The sequence below is a fragment of the Ovis canadensis genome, chromosome 4 (assembly GCF_042477335.2).
Source record: "Ovis canadensis isolate MfBH-ARS-UI-01 breed Bighorn chromosome 4, ARS-UI_OviCan_v2, whole genome shotgun sequence".
Taxonomy (NCBI): domain Eukaryota; kingdom Metazoa; phylum Chordata; class Mammalia; order Artiodactyla; family Bovidae; genus Ovis; species Ovis canadensis.
Genome location: NC_091248.1, coordinates 39,039,334 through 39,059,782, shown reverse-complemented (window position 1 = coordinate 39,059,782; position 20,449 = coordinate 39,039,334). Strand labels below are relative to the sequence as shown.

Here is a 20,449-nt window from a genome sequence, read left to right as displayed (position 1 = left end):
CTGGAAAAGACCCTGATGCTGGGAAAGACTGAAGGCAGGAGGACAAGGGGATGACAGAGGATGAGATGGTTGGATGGCATCACTGACTCAATGAACATGAGTTTGAGCAAGCTCAGGGAGATGGTGAAGGACAGGGAAGCCTGAGTGCTCCAGCCCATTGGGTCACAAATAGTTTGACAAAACTGAGCGACTGAACAAGACTAGGTCACACTCACTGCTTATATTTCAAAATTTTTTCTCAGTTTTATCGTGTTTGATTTGAGAACAAAGAAGCAAAAGTCTATTTTCTCTGGAAATTCCTTGAATTTTCACATTAATTTAGGAAATATGGATACTTTTAAATATTTTGAAGTTTTATTATTCAGCAAGATAATATATATCTCATTAAAGATCTTTATAATATCCCTCATTAAAGATAATAACTATTTTTTTAAAATTTACTTGTAGGTACGTTATATTTTTATTAATTGTGTAAATGGAGTATATATTTTTTATGTAACACTTTGTGGAAGAATTTATTCTGCAAATATTTGTTGAATATCTGAAATTTAGTATACTTTCTAATAAAATCAACAGCTATTTTGCCTTTTAAAGAAATTATCATATAATCTACAAGTAATTAAAATTTTGTTTCATTTTTGTTGTTTAATGCATTTACTATTTGTTGACTACTTTATGGAATAATTAAATAATACCGCTGACAACAGACACCCTTATCTTAATTCTAACTGTGATGTTTAAGTCTCTGTGTCAAATTGATAACCATAAGGGATGCTCAGATAGCTGGCTAAACATTATTTCTGGGTGTGTCCTTGACAGTGTTCTTGGAAGAGATTTTCATTTCAGTTAGTGGACACAGTAAAGAAGATCTACCCTCACCAATATGGATGGGCATCATCCAATCAATTGAAGGCCTGAATAGAGCAAAATGGCCGAAGAAGGGTGCATTCTCTCTCTCCCTGAGCTGAGATGTCCATCTTCTCCACTTGGAGAATATTTTTGTAAAGGTAAGCTTTTAATCTGGCTATTTAACCTGAGGTGAAACTTGACACAGGACCAATATAGAGGCTTACATACCACAAAAAGCAAGAAGATTCAAGTCACAGAAGATTTGCTGGGAAGTACAAACTTAGGGTTGACAAACAAGGAGTGATGCTTGAATAGTAGACTAGGGGGCAACTTCTAAGGACAGCCTGCTGTCTATGGGGTCACACAGAGTTGGACACAACTGAAGCAACTTAGCAGCAGCAGCAATGTATGGGTAAGGTCATTTTAAAACACTTCAAGTTACCATGTAACACAGTTAAACCATTCTTTTAGAATAATAACAGGCTGTACAGAAAGTCAGTTTACAAGTAGAGAAATGGGACAGTATCTCAAAATGCTGGGTGAGAGATAATGAGGGCATATAACAGTGACACAGGGGATAGGGAACATGAATTCAAAGTGCATGAGTGACTAATGTTATGCTTAAAGAGAATCATGGGAGGGAGAATGAAGGACTGCTGCCTGAGTGGCTGGATACCTGTTAGTGCAATTAACAGCAACAGGGAATGCAATGGGAGAAGGGAGCTGGAGAAAATGGTAAATTTATCTAGTAGATAGTGTGAGAGCAGAGCCAGGCATCATGGTGGGAATATGACATTGCTCAGAGAAGGAAATGGCAATCCACTACAGTATTCTTGCCTGGGAGATCTCAGGGACAGAGGAGCCCAGTGGGCTCCGGTCTGTGGGGTCGCAAGAGTCAGACACGACTTAGTGACTAAATCACCACCATCTCTACTCGTGGAGCTCCTCACATGGTGGCAAGAGAAATACTAGAATGTGCATTTTTGCAATTTAACGTGGTAAGAGTTTTCAGCAATAATTATTCAATCAGAAGTGTCCCCAAATGACATTCAGTATTCTGCCTTGGCAGGCTAGCAAAAACCTCTCAGAGATGTGTAGATATTACAAGAACTACACAGAAGGATTTACTTTCCAGGGGCAGAAGTAATAGAGAAGTGAGGTACGTGCATAAGCCTAGCCTGACGTAGCTGAAAAACTAGATGTTTGTAGAGAAACGATTGGAGATGTGGCTTGTAAGCAGAAGAGCAAGGAATCTCACTGAGCTATTTGATACTCATAAGACAGTAAATATGGGTTATTATTCAGTAAGATAATATAGATCTCATTAAAGATCTTTATAATATCCCTCATTAAAGATAATAACTATTTTTTAAAAATCTACAAATGGGTTGCTGCTGTTGCTAAGTCACTTCAGTCATGTCCGACTCTGTGCGACCCCATAGACAGCAGCCCACCAGGCTCCCCCATCCCTGGGGTTCTCCAGGCAAGAACACTGGAGTGGGCTGCCATTTCCTTAGAAATAGACAAATGATCTCAGCCCTTCCAATGTCACAGCTTTTCAGACTTGAAAAGTAATATGTTACTTACATCCTATAAAAGGGCTTTCCTGGTGGTTCAGATGGTAAAGAATCCACCTGCAATGTGAACTTCTGTTCGATCCCTGGGTAGGGAAGATACCCTGGAGAAGGTAATGGCTACCTCCACCTTTCCTTCCAGTATTCTTGCCTGGAGAATCCCATGGACAGAGGAGCCAAGTGGGCTATAGTCCACAGGGTTGGAAAGAGTCAGACATGACTGAGAGACTAACACACAGAAAATAGTAGTATCTTTAGCAGAATCTTGGGCAGCTCCATCTAACTCATACCAAAACATGAGTTCTCTTGGTGAAATGCATGAATATTCACAGGATGTGAGATCAATAAAGGGTATTTTGTTAATTCAGGTACTGTTTTGCTGCTAATGAATTTAGTAGGAAAAGGGAACTTTATGGATTTCAGGATGGGAGACACAGGATTGTGGACTTGTACATCTCCTTGGGAATAATACACTTTTGGGGATGTTTGTACTAGTGGGAGTGAGTGAAACTGTCCAGGTAGGGAAATGAATTAGAGAATAAAGAAGTGTTAGTAGGAAAAAACAGAGGAAAATGATCATTTTAAGGAAATTTATCCCTTGAAGGAAATCCCAAGGGATAAGCCTGAACTACTGGAATGGACATTGAAGAAGGAAATGTCAACTAGATCAAGTGTGACGGACAGAGCCAACAAACAGCCCTGTGAACAAGGAAACATAAGGCATTTATAAATACTCTGATGAAAGAAAAACAGGATAGTGTGTCTTAGAAGTGCCCAGGAGGCTTCCTTTGGGCTGGTGGTCAGGGAGGCCTCTGAGGAGTTGGCATGTAAGCTGAAGCCTCTGTATCATAAAGGAGCATGTGAGACAGAGAAGCCTGGTCTAGGCAGGGGTTCCGAAAATATATGCCATGAATGAGACCTCTGTGGAATTTTGTACAAGCTGATGGATTCCTTCTCAGAAAAATATTTGTAAATATATAATATTAGTATATAGAGATATAAGGGAAATAAACTATATTGAGGCATAATGTCAAATATGTTAAAAAGTTCATGAATTTGTGATACAGTAATATATGTACTTATAAACTATAAAAACTCAAGAGCTCATAGGCAGGCCTATAAGTCACAATATTAATATAATGAAGGATACAAATAACTGTAATGAAATAACTATAATTTGCCATGACAATATCCATGATTTCAATTAATGACAAAGTTAACACGTATTGCTAACACAACCATGGAACATAATGAAAGAAAGTGCTTAATAAAGAGGTAAAATTTTTCCTATTCTCGTCTGTATACCCCTGGTCCAAGTCAAAATCTGGAGATGGTAGAAAGTTAAAAATGCTTTTAGGGAAAGTGTGGAATAGAGAGAATATTAAAAAAAGAAGCACAACACTCTGAATTTCACAGTCATCATCTTCAGCACTTGGGGTAATGTTCCAACACATGTTCTGGGTAACATGGAAGGCTCCTAGTTTTTAGCAGGGCTCAGAGCAGGAACAGGCATGATGTGTGGAATGCCGCTGCCTCTTAAGCCGTACTGTACTGTGGTACCAGACATGCCTCTGATGGGAGAATCCCAGCAGACTATGGCATCTGTGATGGGAATATTCACATAGACCCCTTGGTTCTGGAACAGGTCATGCAATTTGTTGCCAAGAACTACACACCTCCTGAAAATACACCTGCTACATACTTCCTGGTATGCAAGTGGGCCTTGGTAGGAATCAAGCATCAGACCCTGTGCCATCAAGAGATCAAGCAACCAAAGACGGCCATCATGAACTGAGTCCTCTCAGATTACTGAGGTAATATGGCCAGGGAAGCCCAGCAGTCATCATAAGACGGAAGAAGTGCATCCAGAGTTAGACGTAAGCAAGAAGACAGAGAAAAAGTAAATGCATGAGCAGGTGGCCCAGCCCCCGCCCCCATATTATCTTCCCCTGTTATATCGGCAGATTTCCCCAAAGTCACATCTAAGGCAGCACTGAAGATCTTTTATAACCAGGAGATGGGGAAGAATATTCGCCAGTGATGGGTTTGCTAAAGGGTTGGTATAGTATGTTAGTGTTATTTGGAAAAGGGTGGTTAGTTCACTACAGCTCAATTCAGGGGTTTCCCTGAAAGGAAATAGTGTAGGAAAACTCTCCCAAGAGGCAGAGTTCAGAGTGAAGTGAACATCTACTTTGTGCAGAAAGAGAAATAGCCCAAGGACAAATGAACTCATGGACAGTGCTAAATAGCCCAGCTCATTGGTCAAGGGCAAAGAAAAGTAAGAATGGGAAGCTGGGGAGAAGGAGGTCTGGAGGAGTGATATGTATTTGGACCTATGGACTAAGCACAAAATGGGAAGATCATAAATTTTTGTCAACATCTATCAGAGAATACACACACTATTCACAAAAGACGCACTAACCAGCCAAGTCTCTTTATCAAAAGACTTGGCCAGTAAACATCACCCAGGCTTTATTGTTGTCCACCCTAGTGCTGCACAATGAATACACGAAGAGTAAAGGCATGGAGGCTACAGAGGGGCTCTGGAACACGGCCTCCCCTCCACCAGTGCTAATCTTGTGACTGCCCCTGCTAAATGCCCAAATTGTCAGCAAAGGGATTAATCCTGGACCCTAGGACAGCACTGTACCCTGACAAGTCCAATCAGCTTCTGGTTAATTATGTTGGGCCATTCCATTCTGAAAGCAGAAGCAATTCAGTTTAACTGTAACTGACACATACTCTTGGTAAAGAATTGACTTCCATGACAGCAGAGTGTTTGGACCAGTATCTGAGGATTTACAGAGTGTTTTATTCACTGACACATGATACCAAATGTTTTGATAATTACATGAAATATGTGGCAGTGGAAAGATGACCAAGGGATCCACTGGTTCTTTCCCATACAAGACCACAAAGAAACCACTAGCTCAGGAGGACAGTAGCTTGGCCTCTTTAAGTACAGCTGAAATACTGATGTGAGAGTTGGACCATAAATAAAGCTGAATGCCGAAAAACTGATGCTTTTGAACTGTGGTGTTGGAGAAGACTCTTGAGAGTCCCTTGGATAGCAAGGAGATCAAACCAGTCAATCCTATAGAAAATCAGTCCTGAATATTCATTGGAAAGACTGATGCTGAAGCTCCAATACTTTGGCCATCTGATGCAAAGAACTGACTCACTGGAAAAGACCCTAATGCTGGGAAAGATTGAAGGCAGGAGGAGAAGGGGATGAAACGGTTGGATGGAATCACCAACTGACATTAGTTTGAGCAAGCTCCAGGAGTTAGTGATGGACAGAGAAACCTGGCATGCTGCAGTCTATGTGGGCACAAAGAGTCGGACACGACTGAGTGACTGAACTTTCTTTTGTTTTTTAAAAAAGAAAGTACAGTTGAAGCACAAGTTTGGATATGATACCCTACAAGGTTTCTCCTCCAGGACTGCATCATCTTCAAGAATGAGTGTACATTCTAAATCAAATACCACCATCTGAAGAGTACATGAGTTTGGGAACCAAGTAGTGGAAGTAGCCATGATCTCAATTACCCTTGCTCCAGTGACATACTTGGGGAAATTGTGCCTCTCATTGCCACAGATTTAGGTTCAGTGGATCGACAGATTCTAGTTCCTGTTAGGTAAAAGACCAGGACACCAAAAGAGTAACAGGCTTTTTAATGGCGAAGCGCTCCCAGGCAGGGTTCCTGGACCTGAAAGAGGCAGGTTGAGGAAGTCCACACCCGGACCCTGTTGGGGGTGGTTTTTATATGTTCCTTGGGAGGGATGGTCAGGCTAGATGTACGGGGGTTTGGATAGGTCGGCAGGCCAAGGCATCGCTGGCTGACAGGTCCTTTTACTGGCTGGGGTGGGGCGGCTTTAGCTGGTGAAGTGTGCTGTCATTGGTCCCCGGGATCTGGGAGGCGCCTTCCGTTAGGGACTTCCCCTGCCGGTGGGAGGGAGACGGAGGGGCAGCCCATCATGGCCCCCCGGTCCGACCTTACAGTTCCCAAAGCAGAATCCTTCCACCAATGGACGCAAAGATAGTCCCACTAAAATAGCTCTCTGCTACATCTATTAATCTGTTACTTCAGGCTCCTATGCTAAAGACTGTGTGGAAAGCAAATGAGTCCCCATAGTAGCAGAGGTGATGACATCCGTCTTTAAGGAAAGGTAGGGCTTTGCTCAGGAGGAATCAGGAAGTGTTAGGCTTATTCTGAGGCTATTCAGTGGGTCATCCTTTGGAGAGTGAGTAATACCCCTCATCCACCACCTTTTTTTCAGATGTCCCTCATTCTCCACTAGTACTAATAGTTCTCTTGGTCTAGGTTTGTCTCCTGGTGGGGTGATCCAGACCCTACTCCCCATGGGATTTGAGGGGAGAAAATTTTATTCTACGGTCAGATCATCTGCAGAGACTGAATGGTGTAGGTTTAAAGGATGTAAACATCTGCAACAATCTCTGGGTGAAATGGGGATCTGCATTAAGGCTGTTCCATCCAATGCCATGTTTGTAATGCCATTTATTACAGAGTTAGGCCATTTTTTTCCCTGGTAATCAATGATAGCCAAAGAAAAATAACAGAGAATTGAATTGTTTGGAGTAACCCAGAGATAGAAATTAATAATCCAAAAACTATAAAATAAGAATATTCAAGGGCAAGGAATTTGAGGGTGGTATTAGGACAAACCATGGATCCTACTTTTAGAGGGAAGAATATAAGTATAGATGGACAATGAACATTTAAAAGATAGAGATCAAGGAACTAAAAATCTATGAACTGTGGTGAGTTACATAAAGAACTATTAACTAGTAAGACAAAAGTTTTCACTAGAAAATATAAAGACAGGAGGCAAAACAAAATATTTGCACGAGAGATAATGGACAAAATTGATGAAAAGCAACGTAGGGTTCTTCATAAAACGTGATGTGGCATCTATGTTAGTTCTTGATGATAAGGTAAATAAGAGATATGTTGCTTTGTATTATTGATATTAAAAGTAAATTTGGCTTAAACTACTTTATTCTGTATTTAAGTCTAAGTCAGATAAATGCAGTGAGAACATAATATATTTTTGGTCTCCTATACATTTTTTTAAAATCAAGACAAGGTGAGATGGTCTTAATGAACCATGTCTCTGAGTTCCACTGACCATGATAAAATTACTTTAACTATAACAACAGGGTCTCCTCCTTCTAGAACACTTCAGGTTTGGTTTCCTTAATTTAAAATATATCTTAAAGGGAGATCAGGTACTTTCCAGACAATGTGTCACCGTACATGATAGAAACAGTTATTGAAATAAATCACATAATACTCTCCAAACTGTCAAGTGACAGCATTAAAAAAAGAGTTGCTTCTTATAAGTTTCTAAGTCATCATAAGATAAAATGATGCAATCTGTACTTCAGATTGGTATCATAAATTAAATAAGGTCATTATGGGGAGTATCCTAAATAAGTGTGTATTTTTCTTAGATCAATAATAGACATCACAATTTTATATACTGATTTGTGTTCTCCATCGCAAAGTTTCTCTTTCTTGTAATTGAAATATAATTGACACATAGAATTCTATTAGTTTCAGGTATATATCATCTGATATTTTTATATGCTGCAAAATGATCACCACAATAAGCCTAGTTAACATCTGTCACCTTACTTAGAGAATATTATTTTAAGAAGAGGCCATTTAAGATATACTCTTAGCAACTTTCGAATATGCAATACAATATTAATTATAGTCACCATGCTATACATCACATCCCATAACTCATGTATTTTATAACTGGAAGTCTGTACATTTTGACTTTCTTCACCATTTCACTGACCACTGACGCATAATCCCCACTTCTGACAACCACCAATCTGTTCTCTGTATCTATGGCGAAGACGCCACACTTTGATAGATTTTAATAAGCAGTATCAATCTACCTGTGATGACATTTTAGCTGATGACATTGTCTCTTAATTGTATCAACCTGAGCACATCCTTACCACCAGGGAAAATTAATAGGCTGGTCTACATACCCAGTTGGTTTAAATTCTTAAGAATGTATCACAGGCTTTGAGTTTTTTGTTTCCTATTCTTAAATATACTGGCACTCAGGCTGCTTAAACAAGGATCAACAAAGGTGCCTGTCTTCTTTGAAGTTATTTTCTGCGGAAATCACAGCCACTGACCAAATGATTTGGAAAGATTAAATTGTGCTTATTTTATGGCATTCTAAAACAGCAGGGTTAAATGCTGGGCCAGCTGCCAGCCGTTCAGCACCCACACTTTCATGTTTGGCTGCCAGATCCGTCCACACGAATTATTCTGGAGCAGAAATGTGCAATGGCGCCACTCTGGAGAGCAGAAATGAGTTTTGGGGTTTTAATGCTTTGATGAATGGATAGTTCAAATATTATCCACTTTTACTTGCATACAAAATACTTTTTTTAGGTTATATTGGATTCTGGTTGCTGGATGAAGGTTTATCCTTTCTCTTGGAGGCAAGACATCCCCTACACTCGTTAAATTTCCTTTTTCTTTGTTCCAGAGGAATGTGGAATCCTTTTCTCCAATCTTACCAAAAATCCTGGTGTGTACTTAGCCATTTTATTTGTAATAGAAGCTATAGATATATACGCATGCATGTGTGTGTGCATGCGAGGGTGCTTCAGTCTTGTTGTGACCCTGTGGACTGTAGCCCGCCAGGTTCCTCTGTTTATGGGATTCTCCAGGCAAGAATACTGGAGTGGGTTGCCGTGGCCTCCTGCAGGGGATCTTCCTGACCCAGGAATCAAATCAGCATCTCTTACTGGAAGCCCCTATACACGCACACACACTCACACTCACACTTATATGTATATATGTGTATATATACACACACAGGGCTTCCCAGGTGGCACTAGTGGTAAAGAATCCAACTGCAATCCATGAGACTTGGGTTCGATCGCTGGGAGGAGAAGATCCCCTGGAGAAGGAAATGGTAACCCACTCCAGTATTCCTGCCTGAAGAATCCCATGGACAGAGGTGCCTGGTGGGCTACAATCCATAGGGTCTCAAAGAGTCGGACATGACTGAGTACACAGACACACACACACACACACACACACACGGCACAATTTGTTCTATGTTAATTTTCACTACAAGCATATTCTCTAAACTCTGCCATTGTCATTAGGCTGAGGCAGGGCTATACACTCATTTCAACATCTTTATGGCAGGGTGAAACAGTTCCCTATTCTGCACTGATTTCTACGCAGAAGAACCACAGTTTCCCATACAAAGCCCACACTCTATAGCCACACAGATGAAACTTCATTCATAATATGAATGATTTAAAAATGCAAGAAGAGCACCAACAAGCCTAAATGGGTATATACTCAAGGAAATAACGAATGGCTACTGGAAAGAAAACCTGGGAGTTTTCACACAAGAGAAGCCACTGGTCTGTACAATAGGATATGCAGCTTTTTTTGGAGAGGGCAGGTCTTGACCTGGAATTAAAGAACATCAGATGCAGGAAAGCCAACAGGGATACCCTGAAAACAGGGAGAGTCCTGTGGGTTGCAAACAAGGAAACATAGGGTATCCCTAGATTGACTGAATTTTTAAATGAGATATAAGAAGAAATAAGATAAAAGAAAGTTGGGTCCATTTTTCTGTAAGGTGGAAAATGCCACACTGAAAAGCATGGAATTCATCCTTCTGACGAGAAAGAATGAACACTACTGCACAGGACTAAGGCCACCAACTTAAAACTATTTTCAGAAGACTCATGTGATGTTGTACTGGGTGAAATGAAGGGAAACCTGCATGTAGGCAGGTAGATTTCTCAAGAGAAGGCTCTGGATGACTTGCTGTAAGGTAGCCGTGCTAAGTCGCTTCGGTCATGTCTGACTCTCTGCAACCCTCTGGACTGTAGCCTGCCAGTCTGAGGGATTCTCAGGTAAGAATACTGGAGTGGGTTGCCATGCCCTCCTCCAGGGGATCTTCCAGACCAGGATTAAACCCACATCTCTTATGTCTCCAGTATTGGCAGGTGAGTTCTTTACCACTAGTGCCCCCTGAACAGTGCATCATAAAAATGCTAATACAAAGAAATTCATAGACAAAAGTAAAATCAAGATGACCCAGTAACAGTGTATACTGAGAAAAGCATCCCCAGCTGACTCATGGAGGAATATGCAGTGACAGAACCTAGCTGTTGTCAAGCAATATTTCTGAAATACTGAGAATCAATACATGTAAGATGTACTCCTTCTCAGGACTTAATCTCAGCATTGCGGTCCCCAATGAAGACAAGACAAGATAGAAGTGACTGCATTGGAAAGATGTTGGAGAGGAGAGTCTAGGGAGTGAGAAAGTCAGTTTTAGTTTGAGTTCATAGGAAATCAGACAAAAATGGTTGGGAAAAAAGTATATATATATATTTATTTATATACATATATATATCACATGTTTTAAGACTTCTTAGAATGAGCTGCACTGAAGGGACAAGATGAAATATTTTCACATTTTGGCTCAGTTACCATAAAATTTCAAATTTCTGGCAAACTTTTTGGCTATCATTTTTAACTAATTTTTATTGCAACTTTTTTTTTTTTTTTTTTTTTTTACGTTATAGAGCATTTGCACTCCCTAAAAACTTCCCAGTCTCTTCATTCCAGGTGGGTAGATGATATTTATGGTTCCTTTCCTTGGAGATTTTTGCAGAGCAGAAAATATTAGTTGGTGCCAAAGTAGTTGTAATTTTGCATTGTTGAACTTTGCCATTTGGTATTGGAATACATTCTTAAATAAACGTGGTTATGTAATATATCGTTTTAATGCACATTTCTCGCTTTATGTTTTTTTGCTAATGACTTACTACTTGCTATTTATTTTACATGTTTTTTAGACTAGGGAGATGATATTAGACAAAAAGCAAATTCGAGTGATTTTCTTAATTTGACTTCAAAATGGGTCGTAAAGCAGAGGAGACAACTTGCAACATCCACGATGTATTTGGCCCAAGAAATTCTAACAAACATAGTTCAGTAGTGGTTCAAGAAGTTTTGCAAAGGAGACAAGAGCCTTGAAGATGAGAAGCAAAGTAGCTGGGCATCAGAAGTTGACAATGACCAGTTGAGAGCAATCATCAAGGCTGATCCTCTCATGACAGGAGAAGTTGCTGAAGAACTCAGTGTCAACCATTCTACGGTTGTTTGGCATTTGAAGCAAATTAGAAGGTGAAAAAGCTCGGTAAGCAGGTGTTTCATGAGCTAACTGCAATCAAATAATTGTTTTGAATTTTCACCTTCTCTTATTCTACAAAGCAACAATGAACCATTTCTTGATCAGATTGTGATGTGTGATGAAAAGTGGATTTCACACAACAACTGGCGATGACCAGCTCAGTGGCTGGACAGAGAAGCAGCTCCAAAGCACTTCCCAAAGCCAAACTTGCACCAAAGAAATGTCATGGTCACTGTTTGGTGGTTTGCTGCCTGATCCACGATCGCGTTCTAAATCCAGGTGAAACTATTACATCTGAGAATATGCTCAACAAATCAATGGGATGCACCCAAAACTGCAATGCCTGCAGCTGGCATCAGTCAAAAGAATGGGCCCAATTCTTCTCCATGACAATGCCCAATAGCACATCGCACAACCAACAATTCAAAACTCGCACAGATTGGTCTATGAAGTGTTGCCCCAATTGCCGTATTAACCTGACCTCTCACCAACCAACTACCACTTCTTCAGGTATCTTGACAACTTCTTGCAAGGAAAATGCTCCCACAACCAGCAGGAGGCAGAAATTGCTTTCCAAGAGTTCGAAGCACAGATTTTCATGCTACAGGAATAAACAAACTTATTTCTCATTGGCAAAAATGTGTTGATTGTAATGGGTCCTATTTTGATTAATAAAGATGTGTTTGAGCCCAGTTATAATGATTAAAATTCAGTCTGAAACTGCAATTCCAAAGTATTGAAACTCCAGTACTTTGGCCACCTCATGCAAAGAGTTGACTCATTGGAAAAGACCCTGATGCTGGGAGGGATTGGGGGCAGGAGGAGAAGGGGACGCCAGAGCATGAGATGGCTGGATGGCATCACTGACTCAATGGACGTGAATCTGAGTGAACTCCGGAAGTTGGTGATGGACAGGGGGGCCTAGCATGCTGTGATTCATGGGGTCGCAAAGAGTCAGATACGACTGAGCGACTGAATTGAACTGAACTGAATAGAAGCTACATACATACATAAAGCAGATTCCTCCTAAAATCAGTGAAGGTACAGTGTTGGAAACCCGTGGGGGCAAGGGAGAGGGTTGTGCCTCTAAGAACAAGAAAAATATGGGTTATTTCTGTAACCCAAGAGATCGCACAATCCTGTGGTACTTCACTGAGATCCTCGGCTTCTCGGGTGTTCTGAATATGCCTCAAGTGGAGCACCAGAGCTCCTGAGAACAAAAAGACCTCAAGGCCGCCATGGAGCAGCCAGCTGCAACTGTCAGCACTGGTCCAAGAGAGTTCCCATTTCTCAGTGCTGGCACCTCTGTGTAGGGGGAGCCCCAGAAAACCTCAGGCTGAATCCTCCATCAGCCTGGCAGGATGGAAACTCAGTTTTGAAACTGGTTTGATTAAATAAAACATAAAGATAAAAATGTCTAGTGGTTTTTTTATGAATTATCAATGAAAATTGGAGAATTAAAGATACAAAGTTTCAGGAGTTTTTTTTCTTTTTCCCCCTAGTTCTTTCTTCTGCCTATCCATAGATACAGTGTACTTCTCCAGACTTCCTTCAGTACTGGAATTCTGTTACAATACTCCACTATGTTAAGGGCTGTGTGTGTGCTCAGTCATGCCAACTCTCTGTGGCCCCATGGACTGTAGCCCACCAGGCTTCTCTGTCCATGAGATTTTCCAGGCAAGAATACTGGAGTGGGTTGCCATTTTCTTCTCCAGGGGATCTTCCCAACCCAGGGATCACACCTGTGTCTCTTGCATCTCCTGCACTGACAGAGGCCACCTGGAAGCCCACATTAAGGGCTGAGTGGTGATATAGCTCAAAAGTTCTTACTTAGCAGTGGTACCAACATTTTTTGACACTGCTTCTGTTCCCATCATTCTTTCAGACTATTAATGAGGTAGTCAAACTGAGCAGAACAATTTCCAAGAAGAAATTCTTGCTCGAGTTCTGAGCAGTGTGGTCTTGGAGAACAACTGAACATTTTTGATATGGGATCTGAAGTCACAGGAGATGCCAGCTTTCAGAGAAGAAAACATTTAGTGAGATACCAAGTTTATTCTTAGGCCCAAGTACTTGACACTCATCTCCCAAATGGATCCTGATCATTTACATTTGAAAACATTTTGTAATTAATGTGTGTTCATTATGTTCATGCTAGGCCATTACAAACCATTTTTAAAGACAATTGAAATAAAGTGAAAAACTCAATAACAAAACCATGGAAGATAATTATTTTTCCCTTATATAAAAATGTTTCATTGATTTTTTTTCTTAAAGCCTTGTAGAATTAGAATCAATGTCCCTATTTTAAAAAGCATACACTGCCTTTTTAAGTTATTCTACAGTATTACTAGACGACTAATAAAATTTGTATTGTACTGTAATTGAAAATGGCACTGGAAAAATATGAATGTGTCATGTTAAGTGATGTTGAAATCATGCCATAAATGGTCCCAGTCAAGCCTTAAAAGCTCTTATTATTATTTTTTATTAATGTCTAAGTAATCTGCATTTTTGGTAACTTCAGTAAGCCTCATGACTGTCAGCATTTGCCATTTACTTTTACATTCCCCCAAATTATTTTTGACATTTTGGTTTCCATTTAACGAGTAAGCAAGCATCCATTCTTGGAGATGTTACTTAATAGATACCACATGTCCAAGGCCATAAGTAAACACCATTTACCACAAAACAGGTTAATAATATAGGGCAGAAACTGTTGCTACAGTCCTCTATTATGCAAATAAGAGCAAATTATTTTTGTAGCCATTATTTAAACTCAGCAAAACCCAACAGAGATCATGGCGCTACAGGTGGGGATTAACACAAACTTAAATTTGTACTAATCTCCCTCTGAGGAAGGGAGCATTAGCGAATGCTTTGTGGCAGCTGCTCGTTTTACTGTACAGCCAAATGCTACCGACAGAAGGGAATACTTAGGAGACTAATTTGAATTAACACATTTGGAAATTTAGTGAAAGTATAAACACATATGATGTTAAAGAGAGAGAGAGAGAACCATACGTACAATTGTTACTTGGAGCCACACTTTTTAGATTTTCCCTGATAGCTCCATTTCTATAATTTCATCCAGGCCCTTAGGCTAGAAGTTGTTCTCTACAATGACAGCTTGTTGGTATATTAACCAAAAAACCCTCCTGAACTTTGTGTGATGCAGGTTAATAAAATGTGCTCACTTTTCCTGGAGAAGTTGAAGTACACCTCTGGGGAATGATACAAAGTAAGAGTGATTCCCTCTCTGGGATGGTTAGCTCAAAAGAAGGAAGTGATCACATGCCCCTATTTAGTATGAAATTACCCAGGATTTGGACTAGGAAAGGAAGACTAGGGAAAGGAGACTGTCAAAAAAGCAAGGGACTGCTCAGTTCAGTTCAGTTGCTTGGTCATGTCTGACTCTTTGCGACCCCATGGACTGCAGCACACCAGGCCTCCCTGTCCATCACCAACTCCCGGAGTTTACTCAGACTCATGTTCATTGAGTTGATGATGCCATCCAACCATCTCACCCTCTGTTGTCCCCTTCTCCACCTGCCTTCAATCTTTGCCAGCATCAGGGTCTTTTCCAATAAGTCAGTTCTTCGCATCAGGTGGTCAAAGTATTGGAGTTTCAGCTTCAGCATCAGTCCTTCCAGTGAACATTCAGGACTGATTTTCTTCAGGATGGACTGGTTGGATCTCCTTGCTGTCCAAGCGACTCTGAAGAGTCTTCTCCAACACCACAGTACAAAAGCATCAATTTTCCGGCACTCCGCTTTCTTTATAGTCTAACTCTCACATCCGTATGTGACTACTGGAATGAAACTTTAATGCACTTGTCTGTTGATGGGAGGGATTGTGATCCCTCCCACATGGTTGGTTGGCCTTACAGGACCCAGCCTTGGAGGCTACAGGCTGTATGGTGGGACCAATGGTCACCTCCAAGAGGGCTTGTGCCAATAGCCACTTCCTAAAACTGCTGCTACTAGTGCCCTTGTTTCCATGGCGAGCCATTGCCACCCACAACTCTGCAGGAGGCCCTCTAACACTAGCAGGCAGGTTTGGTTCAGTCTCCTATGGGGTCACTGCTCCTTTCCTCTGGGTTCAGGTGTGTGCAAGATTTTGTTCATGCCCTTCAAGAGGGGAGTCTTTCCCCCTGTCCTATGGAAGTCCTGCAATCAAATCCCACTGGCCTTCAAAGCCAGATTTCCCTGGGGATTCCTAGTCCCTTTTCCAGATCCCCAGGCTGAAGTGGGGCTCAGAACCTTCACAATAGTGGGGGGATGTCTGCAGTACAACTGCTCTTCTATTTGCGGGGTACCCACTGAGCGGGTGTACGGTTTGATTTTATCGTGATTGCACTCCTCCTAGTGGATTCTCCTTTGTCTTTGCTCTTGCACACAAAGGAAACAATTAGCAAAATGAAAAGATAACCCACAGTTTGGGAGAAAATACTTACAAATGACGTGACCAGTAAGGGATTAGTTTCCAAATGTTACATACAGCTTTTAAGGCTTAATATCATCAAAACAAACAACCCGAAAAATGGACAGAAGACCTACAGAGACATTTCTCCAAACAAGATACACAGATGGCCAAGAAGCACATGGAAAGATGTACAACACTACTAATTGTTAGAGAAATGCAAATCAGAGCTACAGTGAGATAGCACCTCACACCAGTCAAAACTGCTAGCATCAAAAAGTCCAGAAACAATAAATGCTGGAAAGTGTGTGGAGAGAAGTGAACCCTCTTACATTGTTTATGAGACTCAAAAGTGGTACAGCTATAATGGCGAACTCCATGGAGGTTGCTTAAAAAAATAAAAATAGAGCTACCATATGACCCTGCCAGCCCACTACTGGGCATATATCCAGAGAAAAACATGGTCCAAAAAGATACGTGCACCCCCAGTGTTCATTGCAGCACTGTTTACAATAGCTCAGACATGGAAGCAAACTAAATGTCCATCAAGAGAAGAGTGGATAATGAAGATGTACATATCGCTTCAGTCGTGTCCGACTCTGTGTGACCCCATAGATGGCAGCCCACCAGGCTCCCCCATCCCTGGGATTCTCCAGGCAAGAATACTGGAGTGGGTTGCCATTTCCTCCTCCAACGCATGAAAGCGAAAAGTGAAACTGAAGTCTCTCAGTCATGTCCGACTCTTCGTGACCCCGTGGACTGCAGCCCACCAGGCTCCTCCGTCCATGGGATTTTCCAGGCAAGAGAACTGGAGTGGGGTGCCATTGCCTTCTCCGTGAAGGAATATTACTCAACCATTAAAAAGAATGAAATAATGTCTTTTGCAGCGACATGGAGGAAATTAGAGATTGTCATACTAAATGAAGTAAGTCAGACAGAGAAGTATAAATACTGTATGACATCCCTTATAAGCAGACTAAAAAGAAATTATATATATGAACATATTTACAAAACAGAAACAGATCCACAGACTCAGACAAGGAACTTATGGTTGCTAGGGGAAAAGGACTGAGGAAAATGATAGTTAGGGAGTTTCGGATGGACATATACACTGCTATATTTAAAACAGACAACCAACAAGGACCTACTGTATATCACAGGGAACTCTGCCTAATGTGATGTGGCAGCCTGAATGGGAGGGAAGTCTGGGGGAGAATGGATACAGGTATATGTATTGTGGAGTCCTTTACTGTATACCCGAAACTATCACAACATTGTTAATCAGTTATACTCTATTATAAAGCAAAAAGTCTAAAAAAAAAAAAAGATTAGAAAAAGCAAGGGAAAGGGCTTAATCACAACTGCAGAAGCTAGAATTAGTAATTTGTGAAAAGAGAATATTAGGAAACTGGTTTAAGTAGGCAAAGGGGTCCATGTTATTTATAGCAGCATTAAAAGCTTGAAAACTTGCTACATGATAATAGGTCCCTGAAAAGATAAGTTTTTGTGGTTGTTGTAAGCCCCTCTCTTTATTATGAGATTTCAGAAGAACAGTGGTTAGTGGAGCTTTATGCTTTCTGTTTCATTGATACACTCTTTGTATGTCACAGATATTAAGCACTGGTATGTGGCAGATACTTCACTCGGCACTGGCAATATACACATAACTCCTACCTTAAAGGATTTTACAATAGCTGATACTTGTATAGTCATTTAAACTTAAAAAATGCTTTCACTTACTTTTAATTTTTCTAGGATTCTGCTTTTCCATAAACTCTTTGGGCAACATGAGCTTGATATTCATGGCAATGGATTTGTTTTTAAAGGGAGTGATTTTTCAAACATAAGGAATTATATTCTGAATAAGGTGATAAAGACTATCTTAGCCTGGGTTGCCATGACAAAATACCATAGACAACGTGGCCTGACTAACAGAAGTTTCTCTGCTATAGTGCTGCTGTCTGGAAGTCTGAGATCAGGGTGCCAGGAGGGTAAGAGTCCCGATTAGACCTCTCCTCCAGGCTACACATGATCACTTCTTGGCTGTGTCTTCACAAGATGGAGTGAGAACAAGCTCTCTGATGTCTCTTATTATAAAGGCACTAATTCCATCACGAGGGCCCCACCCTCACAATCTCATCTAGACCTAATTACCTCCCAAAGACTCCCCCCAAAGACTCTATTTCCAAGTTATATCAAGTTTTGGACTTCAAAATATGAATTTTGGAAGGACACTATTCAGTCCATAGGGTAGACTCAGGTGCCCCTTTTTTTGAAAAATGTCATGTTTTGCTTTATTTGATTCAGAATTTTTTAAATAAGTTTATAATTGAAAATTCCTTTATACATTTCTCCAATCATATAATTTTGTCTAATAATAACCCTATTCTTGCATTTTGTGTATCTTTTCTGTTCAGATTTTAATACTTAACCACTTATTTATATGTGTGTAAACTAATACTGTGATGTATGCTTTCATATGTTATATAAAATGGTATCATAGTTCATAACTTATTCTTTGTGTTTTAGTTTTTTCAAGATTCCCTGATATATATGTATGTATATATGGATTTAGATGTATGTGTATATAATAGGGTTTCCTATTAGGGTGGCACTAATGGTAAAGATGAGATGGCTGGATGGCATCACTGACTCGATGGACGTGAGTCTGAGTGAACTCCGTGAGTTGGTGATGGACAGGGAGGCCTGGTGTGCTGCGATTCATGGGGTCGCAAAGAGTTAGACACGACTGAGCGACTGAACTGAACTGAACTGAATGGTAAAGAATACCTGCCAATGCAGGAGACACAAGAGACATAGGTTTGATTCCTGGGTCAGGAAGATCCCCTGAAGTAGGAAATGGCAACCAACATCAGTATTCTTGCCTAGAAAATCCCATGGACAGAGGCACCTGGAGGGCTACAGTTCATGGGGTTGCAAACAGTCAGACACGACTGAGCAACTCTGCACATACATAATACGACATAAATATCAAGGAATCTTGAAAGTCAGTGCTCAATATATGGTTTGTTTCTTCCATATTCAGGACCATGGGTCCAGGGATCAAGAGGTGCAAATGGAAGTGACATCACTATTACTGCGAGTGGTTCATCAGTAAAAAATTTTTCTTCCTGTCCTCATCATCTTGCTGATTTTGCTGGTCTGTAGGTCTCCAAAGGAAGGAACGCTTCCGGCAGAAAATTGGAAGCGAAGACTGCTACCTGGCCACTTTGGGCTCCTCTGCCTCTGAATCAACAGGGAAATATTGGCATTACCACACTGGCTAGGAGGACTGATCCTGACTACCAAAGGGAAATTGGAAAGGCTGAATCCCTTTGCTGTCCACTTGAAACTATCACAACATTGTTAATTGGCTATGCATGCATGCTAAGTCCCTTCAGTCGTGTCTGACTTTCTGTGACCCCACGGACTGTAGCCCACCAGGATCCTCTGTCCATGGAATTTTCCAGACAAGAATACTGGAGGGGTTAGTCATTCTCTTCTCCAGGGGCTCTTAGAGACCCAGGGATCAAAACCAGGTCTTCTGCATTGCAGGCAGATTCTTTAACATCTGAGCCACCAGGGAAGCACATACTCCAATATAAAATAAAAAGCTAAAAAGAAATTGGACTGTTATTATAAAATGGAGGTAAGGAAGAAGATATTTGTAATGCACAAGTTCCTTTAGGGCAAAAGTCTCCAACCTTTTTGCAACCAGGGACTGGTTTTGTGGAAGACAATTTTTTCATGGACTGGGGAGAGGGGGGTACATTTTCAAGATGATTCAAGTCCAGTCCATGACATTCACTTCTATATCAGCTCCATCTCAGATCATCAACATTAGATCTAGGAGGCTGGGGACTCCTGCTTTAGGGCATCGCCTAGTACTACCATGCCCTGTGGTTAAAGTGAACAGAAAACTACAACAACCCAGTTGAGGCAGGATTACTAATGGCTTAGAACCTTCAGGAATAAAGGTTTGTATCATGCTACCAGGTATAGACCACAACCACCTGAGATACTTTCTGAGGGCTAAGACAGTATAGAAGGCATGTAGGAGCAGGTAATTTCAAATGCCAGTTATGGCCACATGACCAGTTGCAGAAACTACGACTATAATCATTTCGAGTATGTCTTCCTTATTTTATTATGAATATATTTGTGTATATACATAACATTTTTTCTTTCCTCTCTTATCATGATATGAGATGTATTAACTTTGCATCATGGTAGTTAAGCTTTATTAACTTTATGTGAGTATTTGAGTTACAGAATATAAAGGGAAGACTGTCACTCAAGGATTTTGCATCATCTTCTGGTGAAAGGGTTAGTGAACTTTGGGTTTCATACAGGATTGTTGTGTTATGCTAAGTAGAAGT

At 40.7% G+C, this 20,449-nt stretch overlaps 1 long non-coding RNA gene across 1 annotated transcript; it reads left to right on the top strand.

The window, feature by feature from the left end:
- The first annotated feature begins 820 nt into the window (after positions 1-820).
- Positions 821-13,594, top strand: LOC138439183 (uncharacterized). The gene is made up of 3 exons (XR_011256608.1): positions 821-1,007; positions 11,038-11,080; positions 13,534-13,594. It is a non-coding gene; the product is annotated as an uncharacterized lncRNA (long non-coding RNA).
- The last annotated feature ends 6,855 nt before the right edge of the window (positions 13,595-20,449 follow it).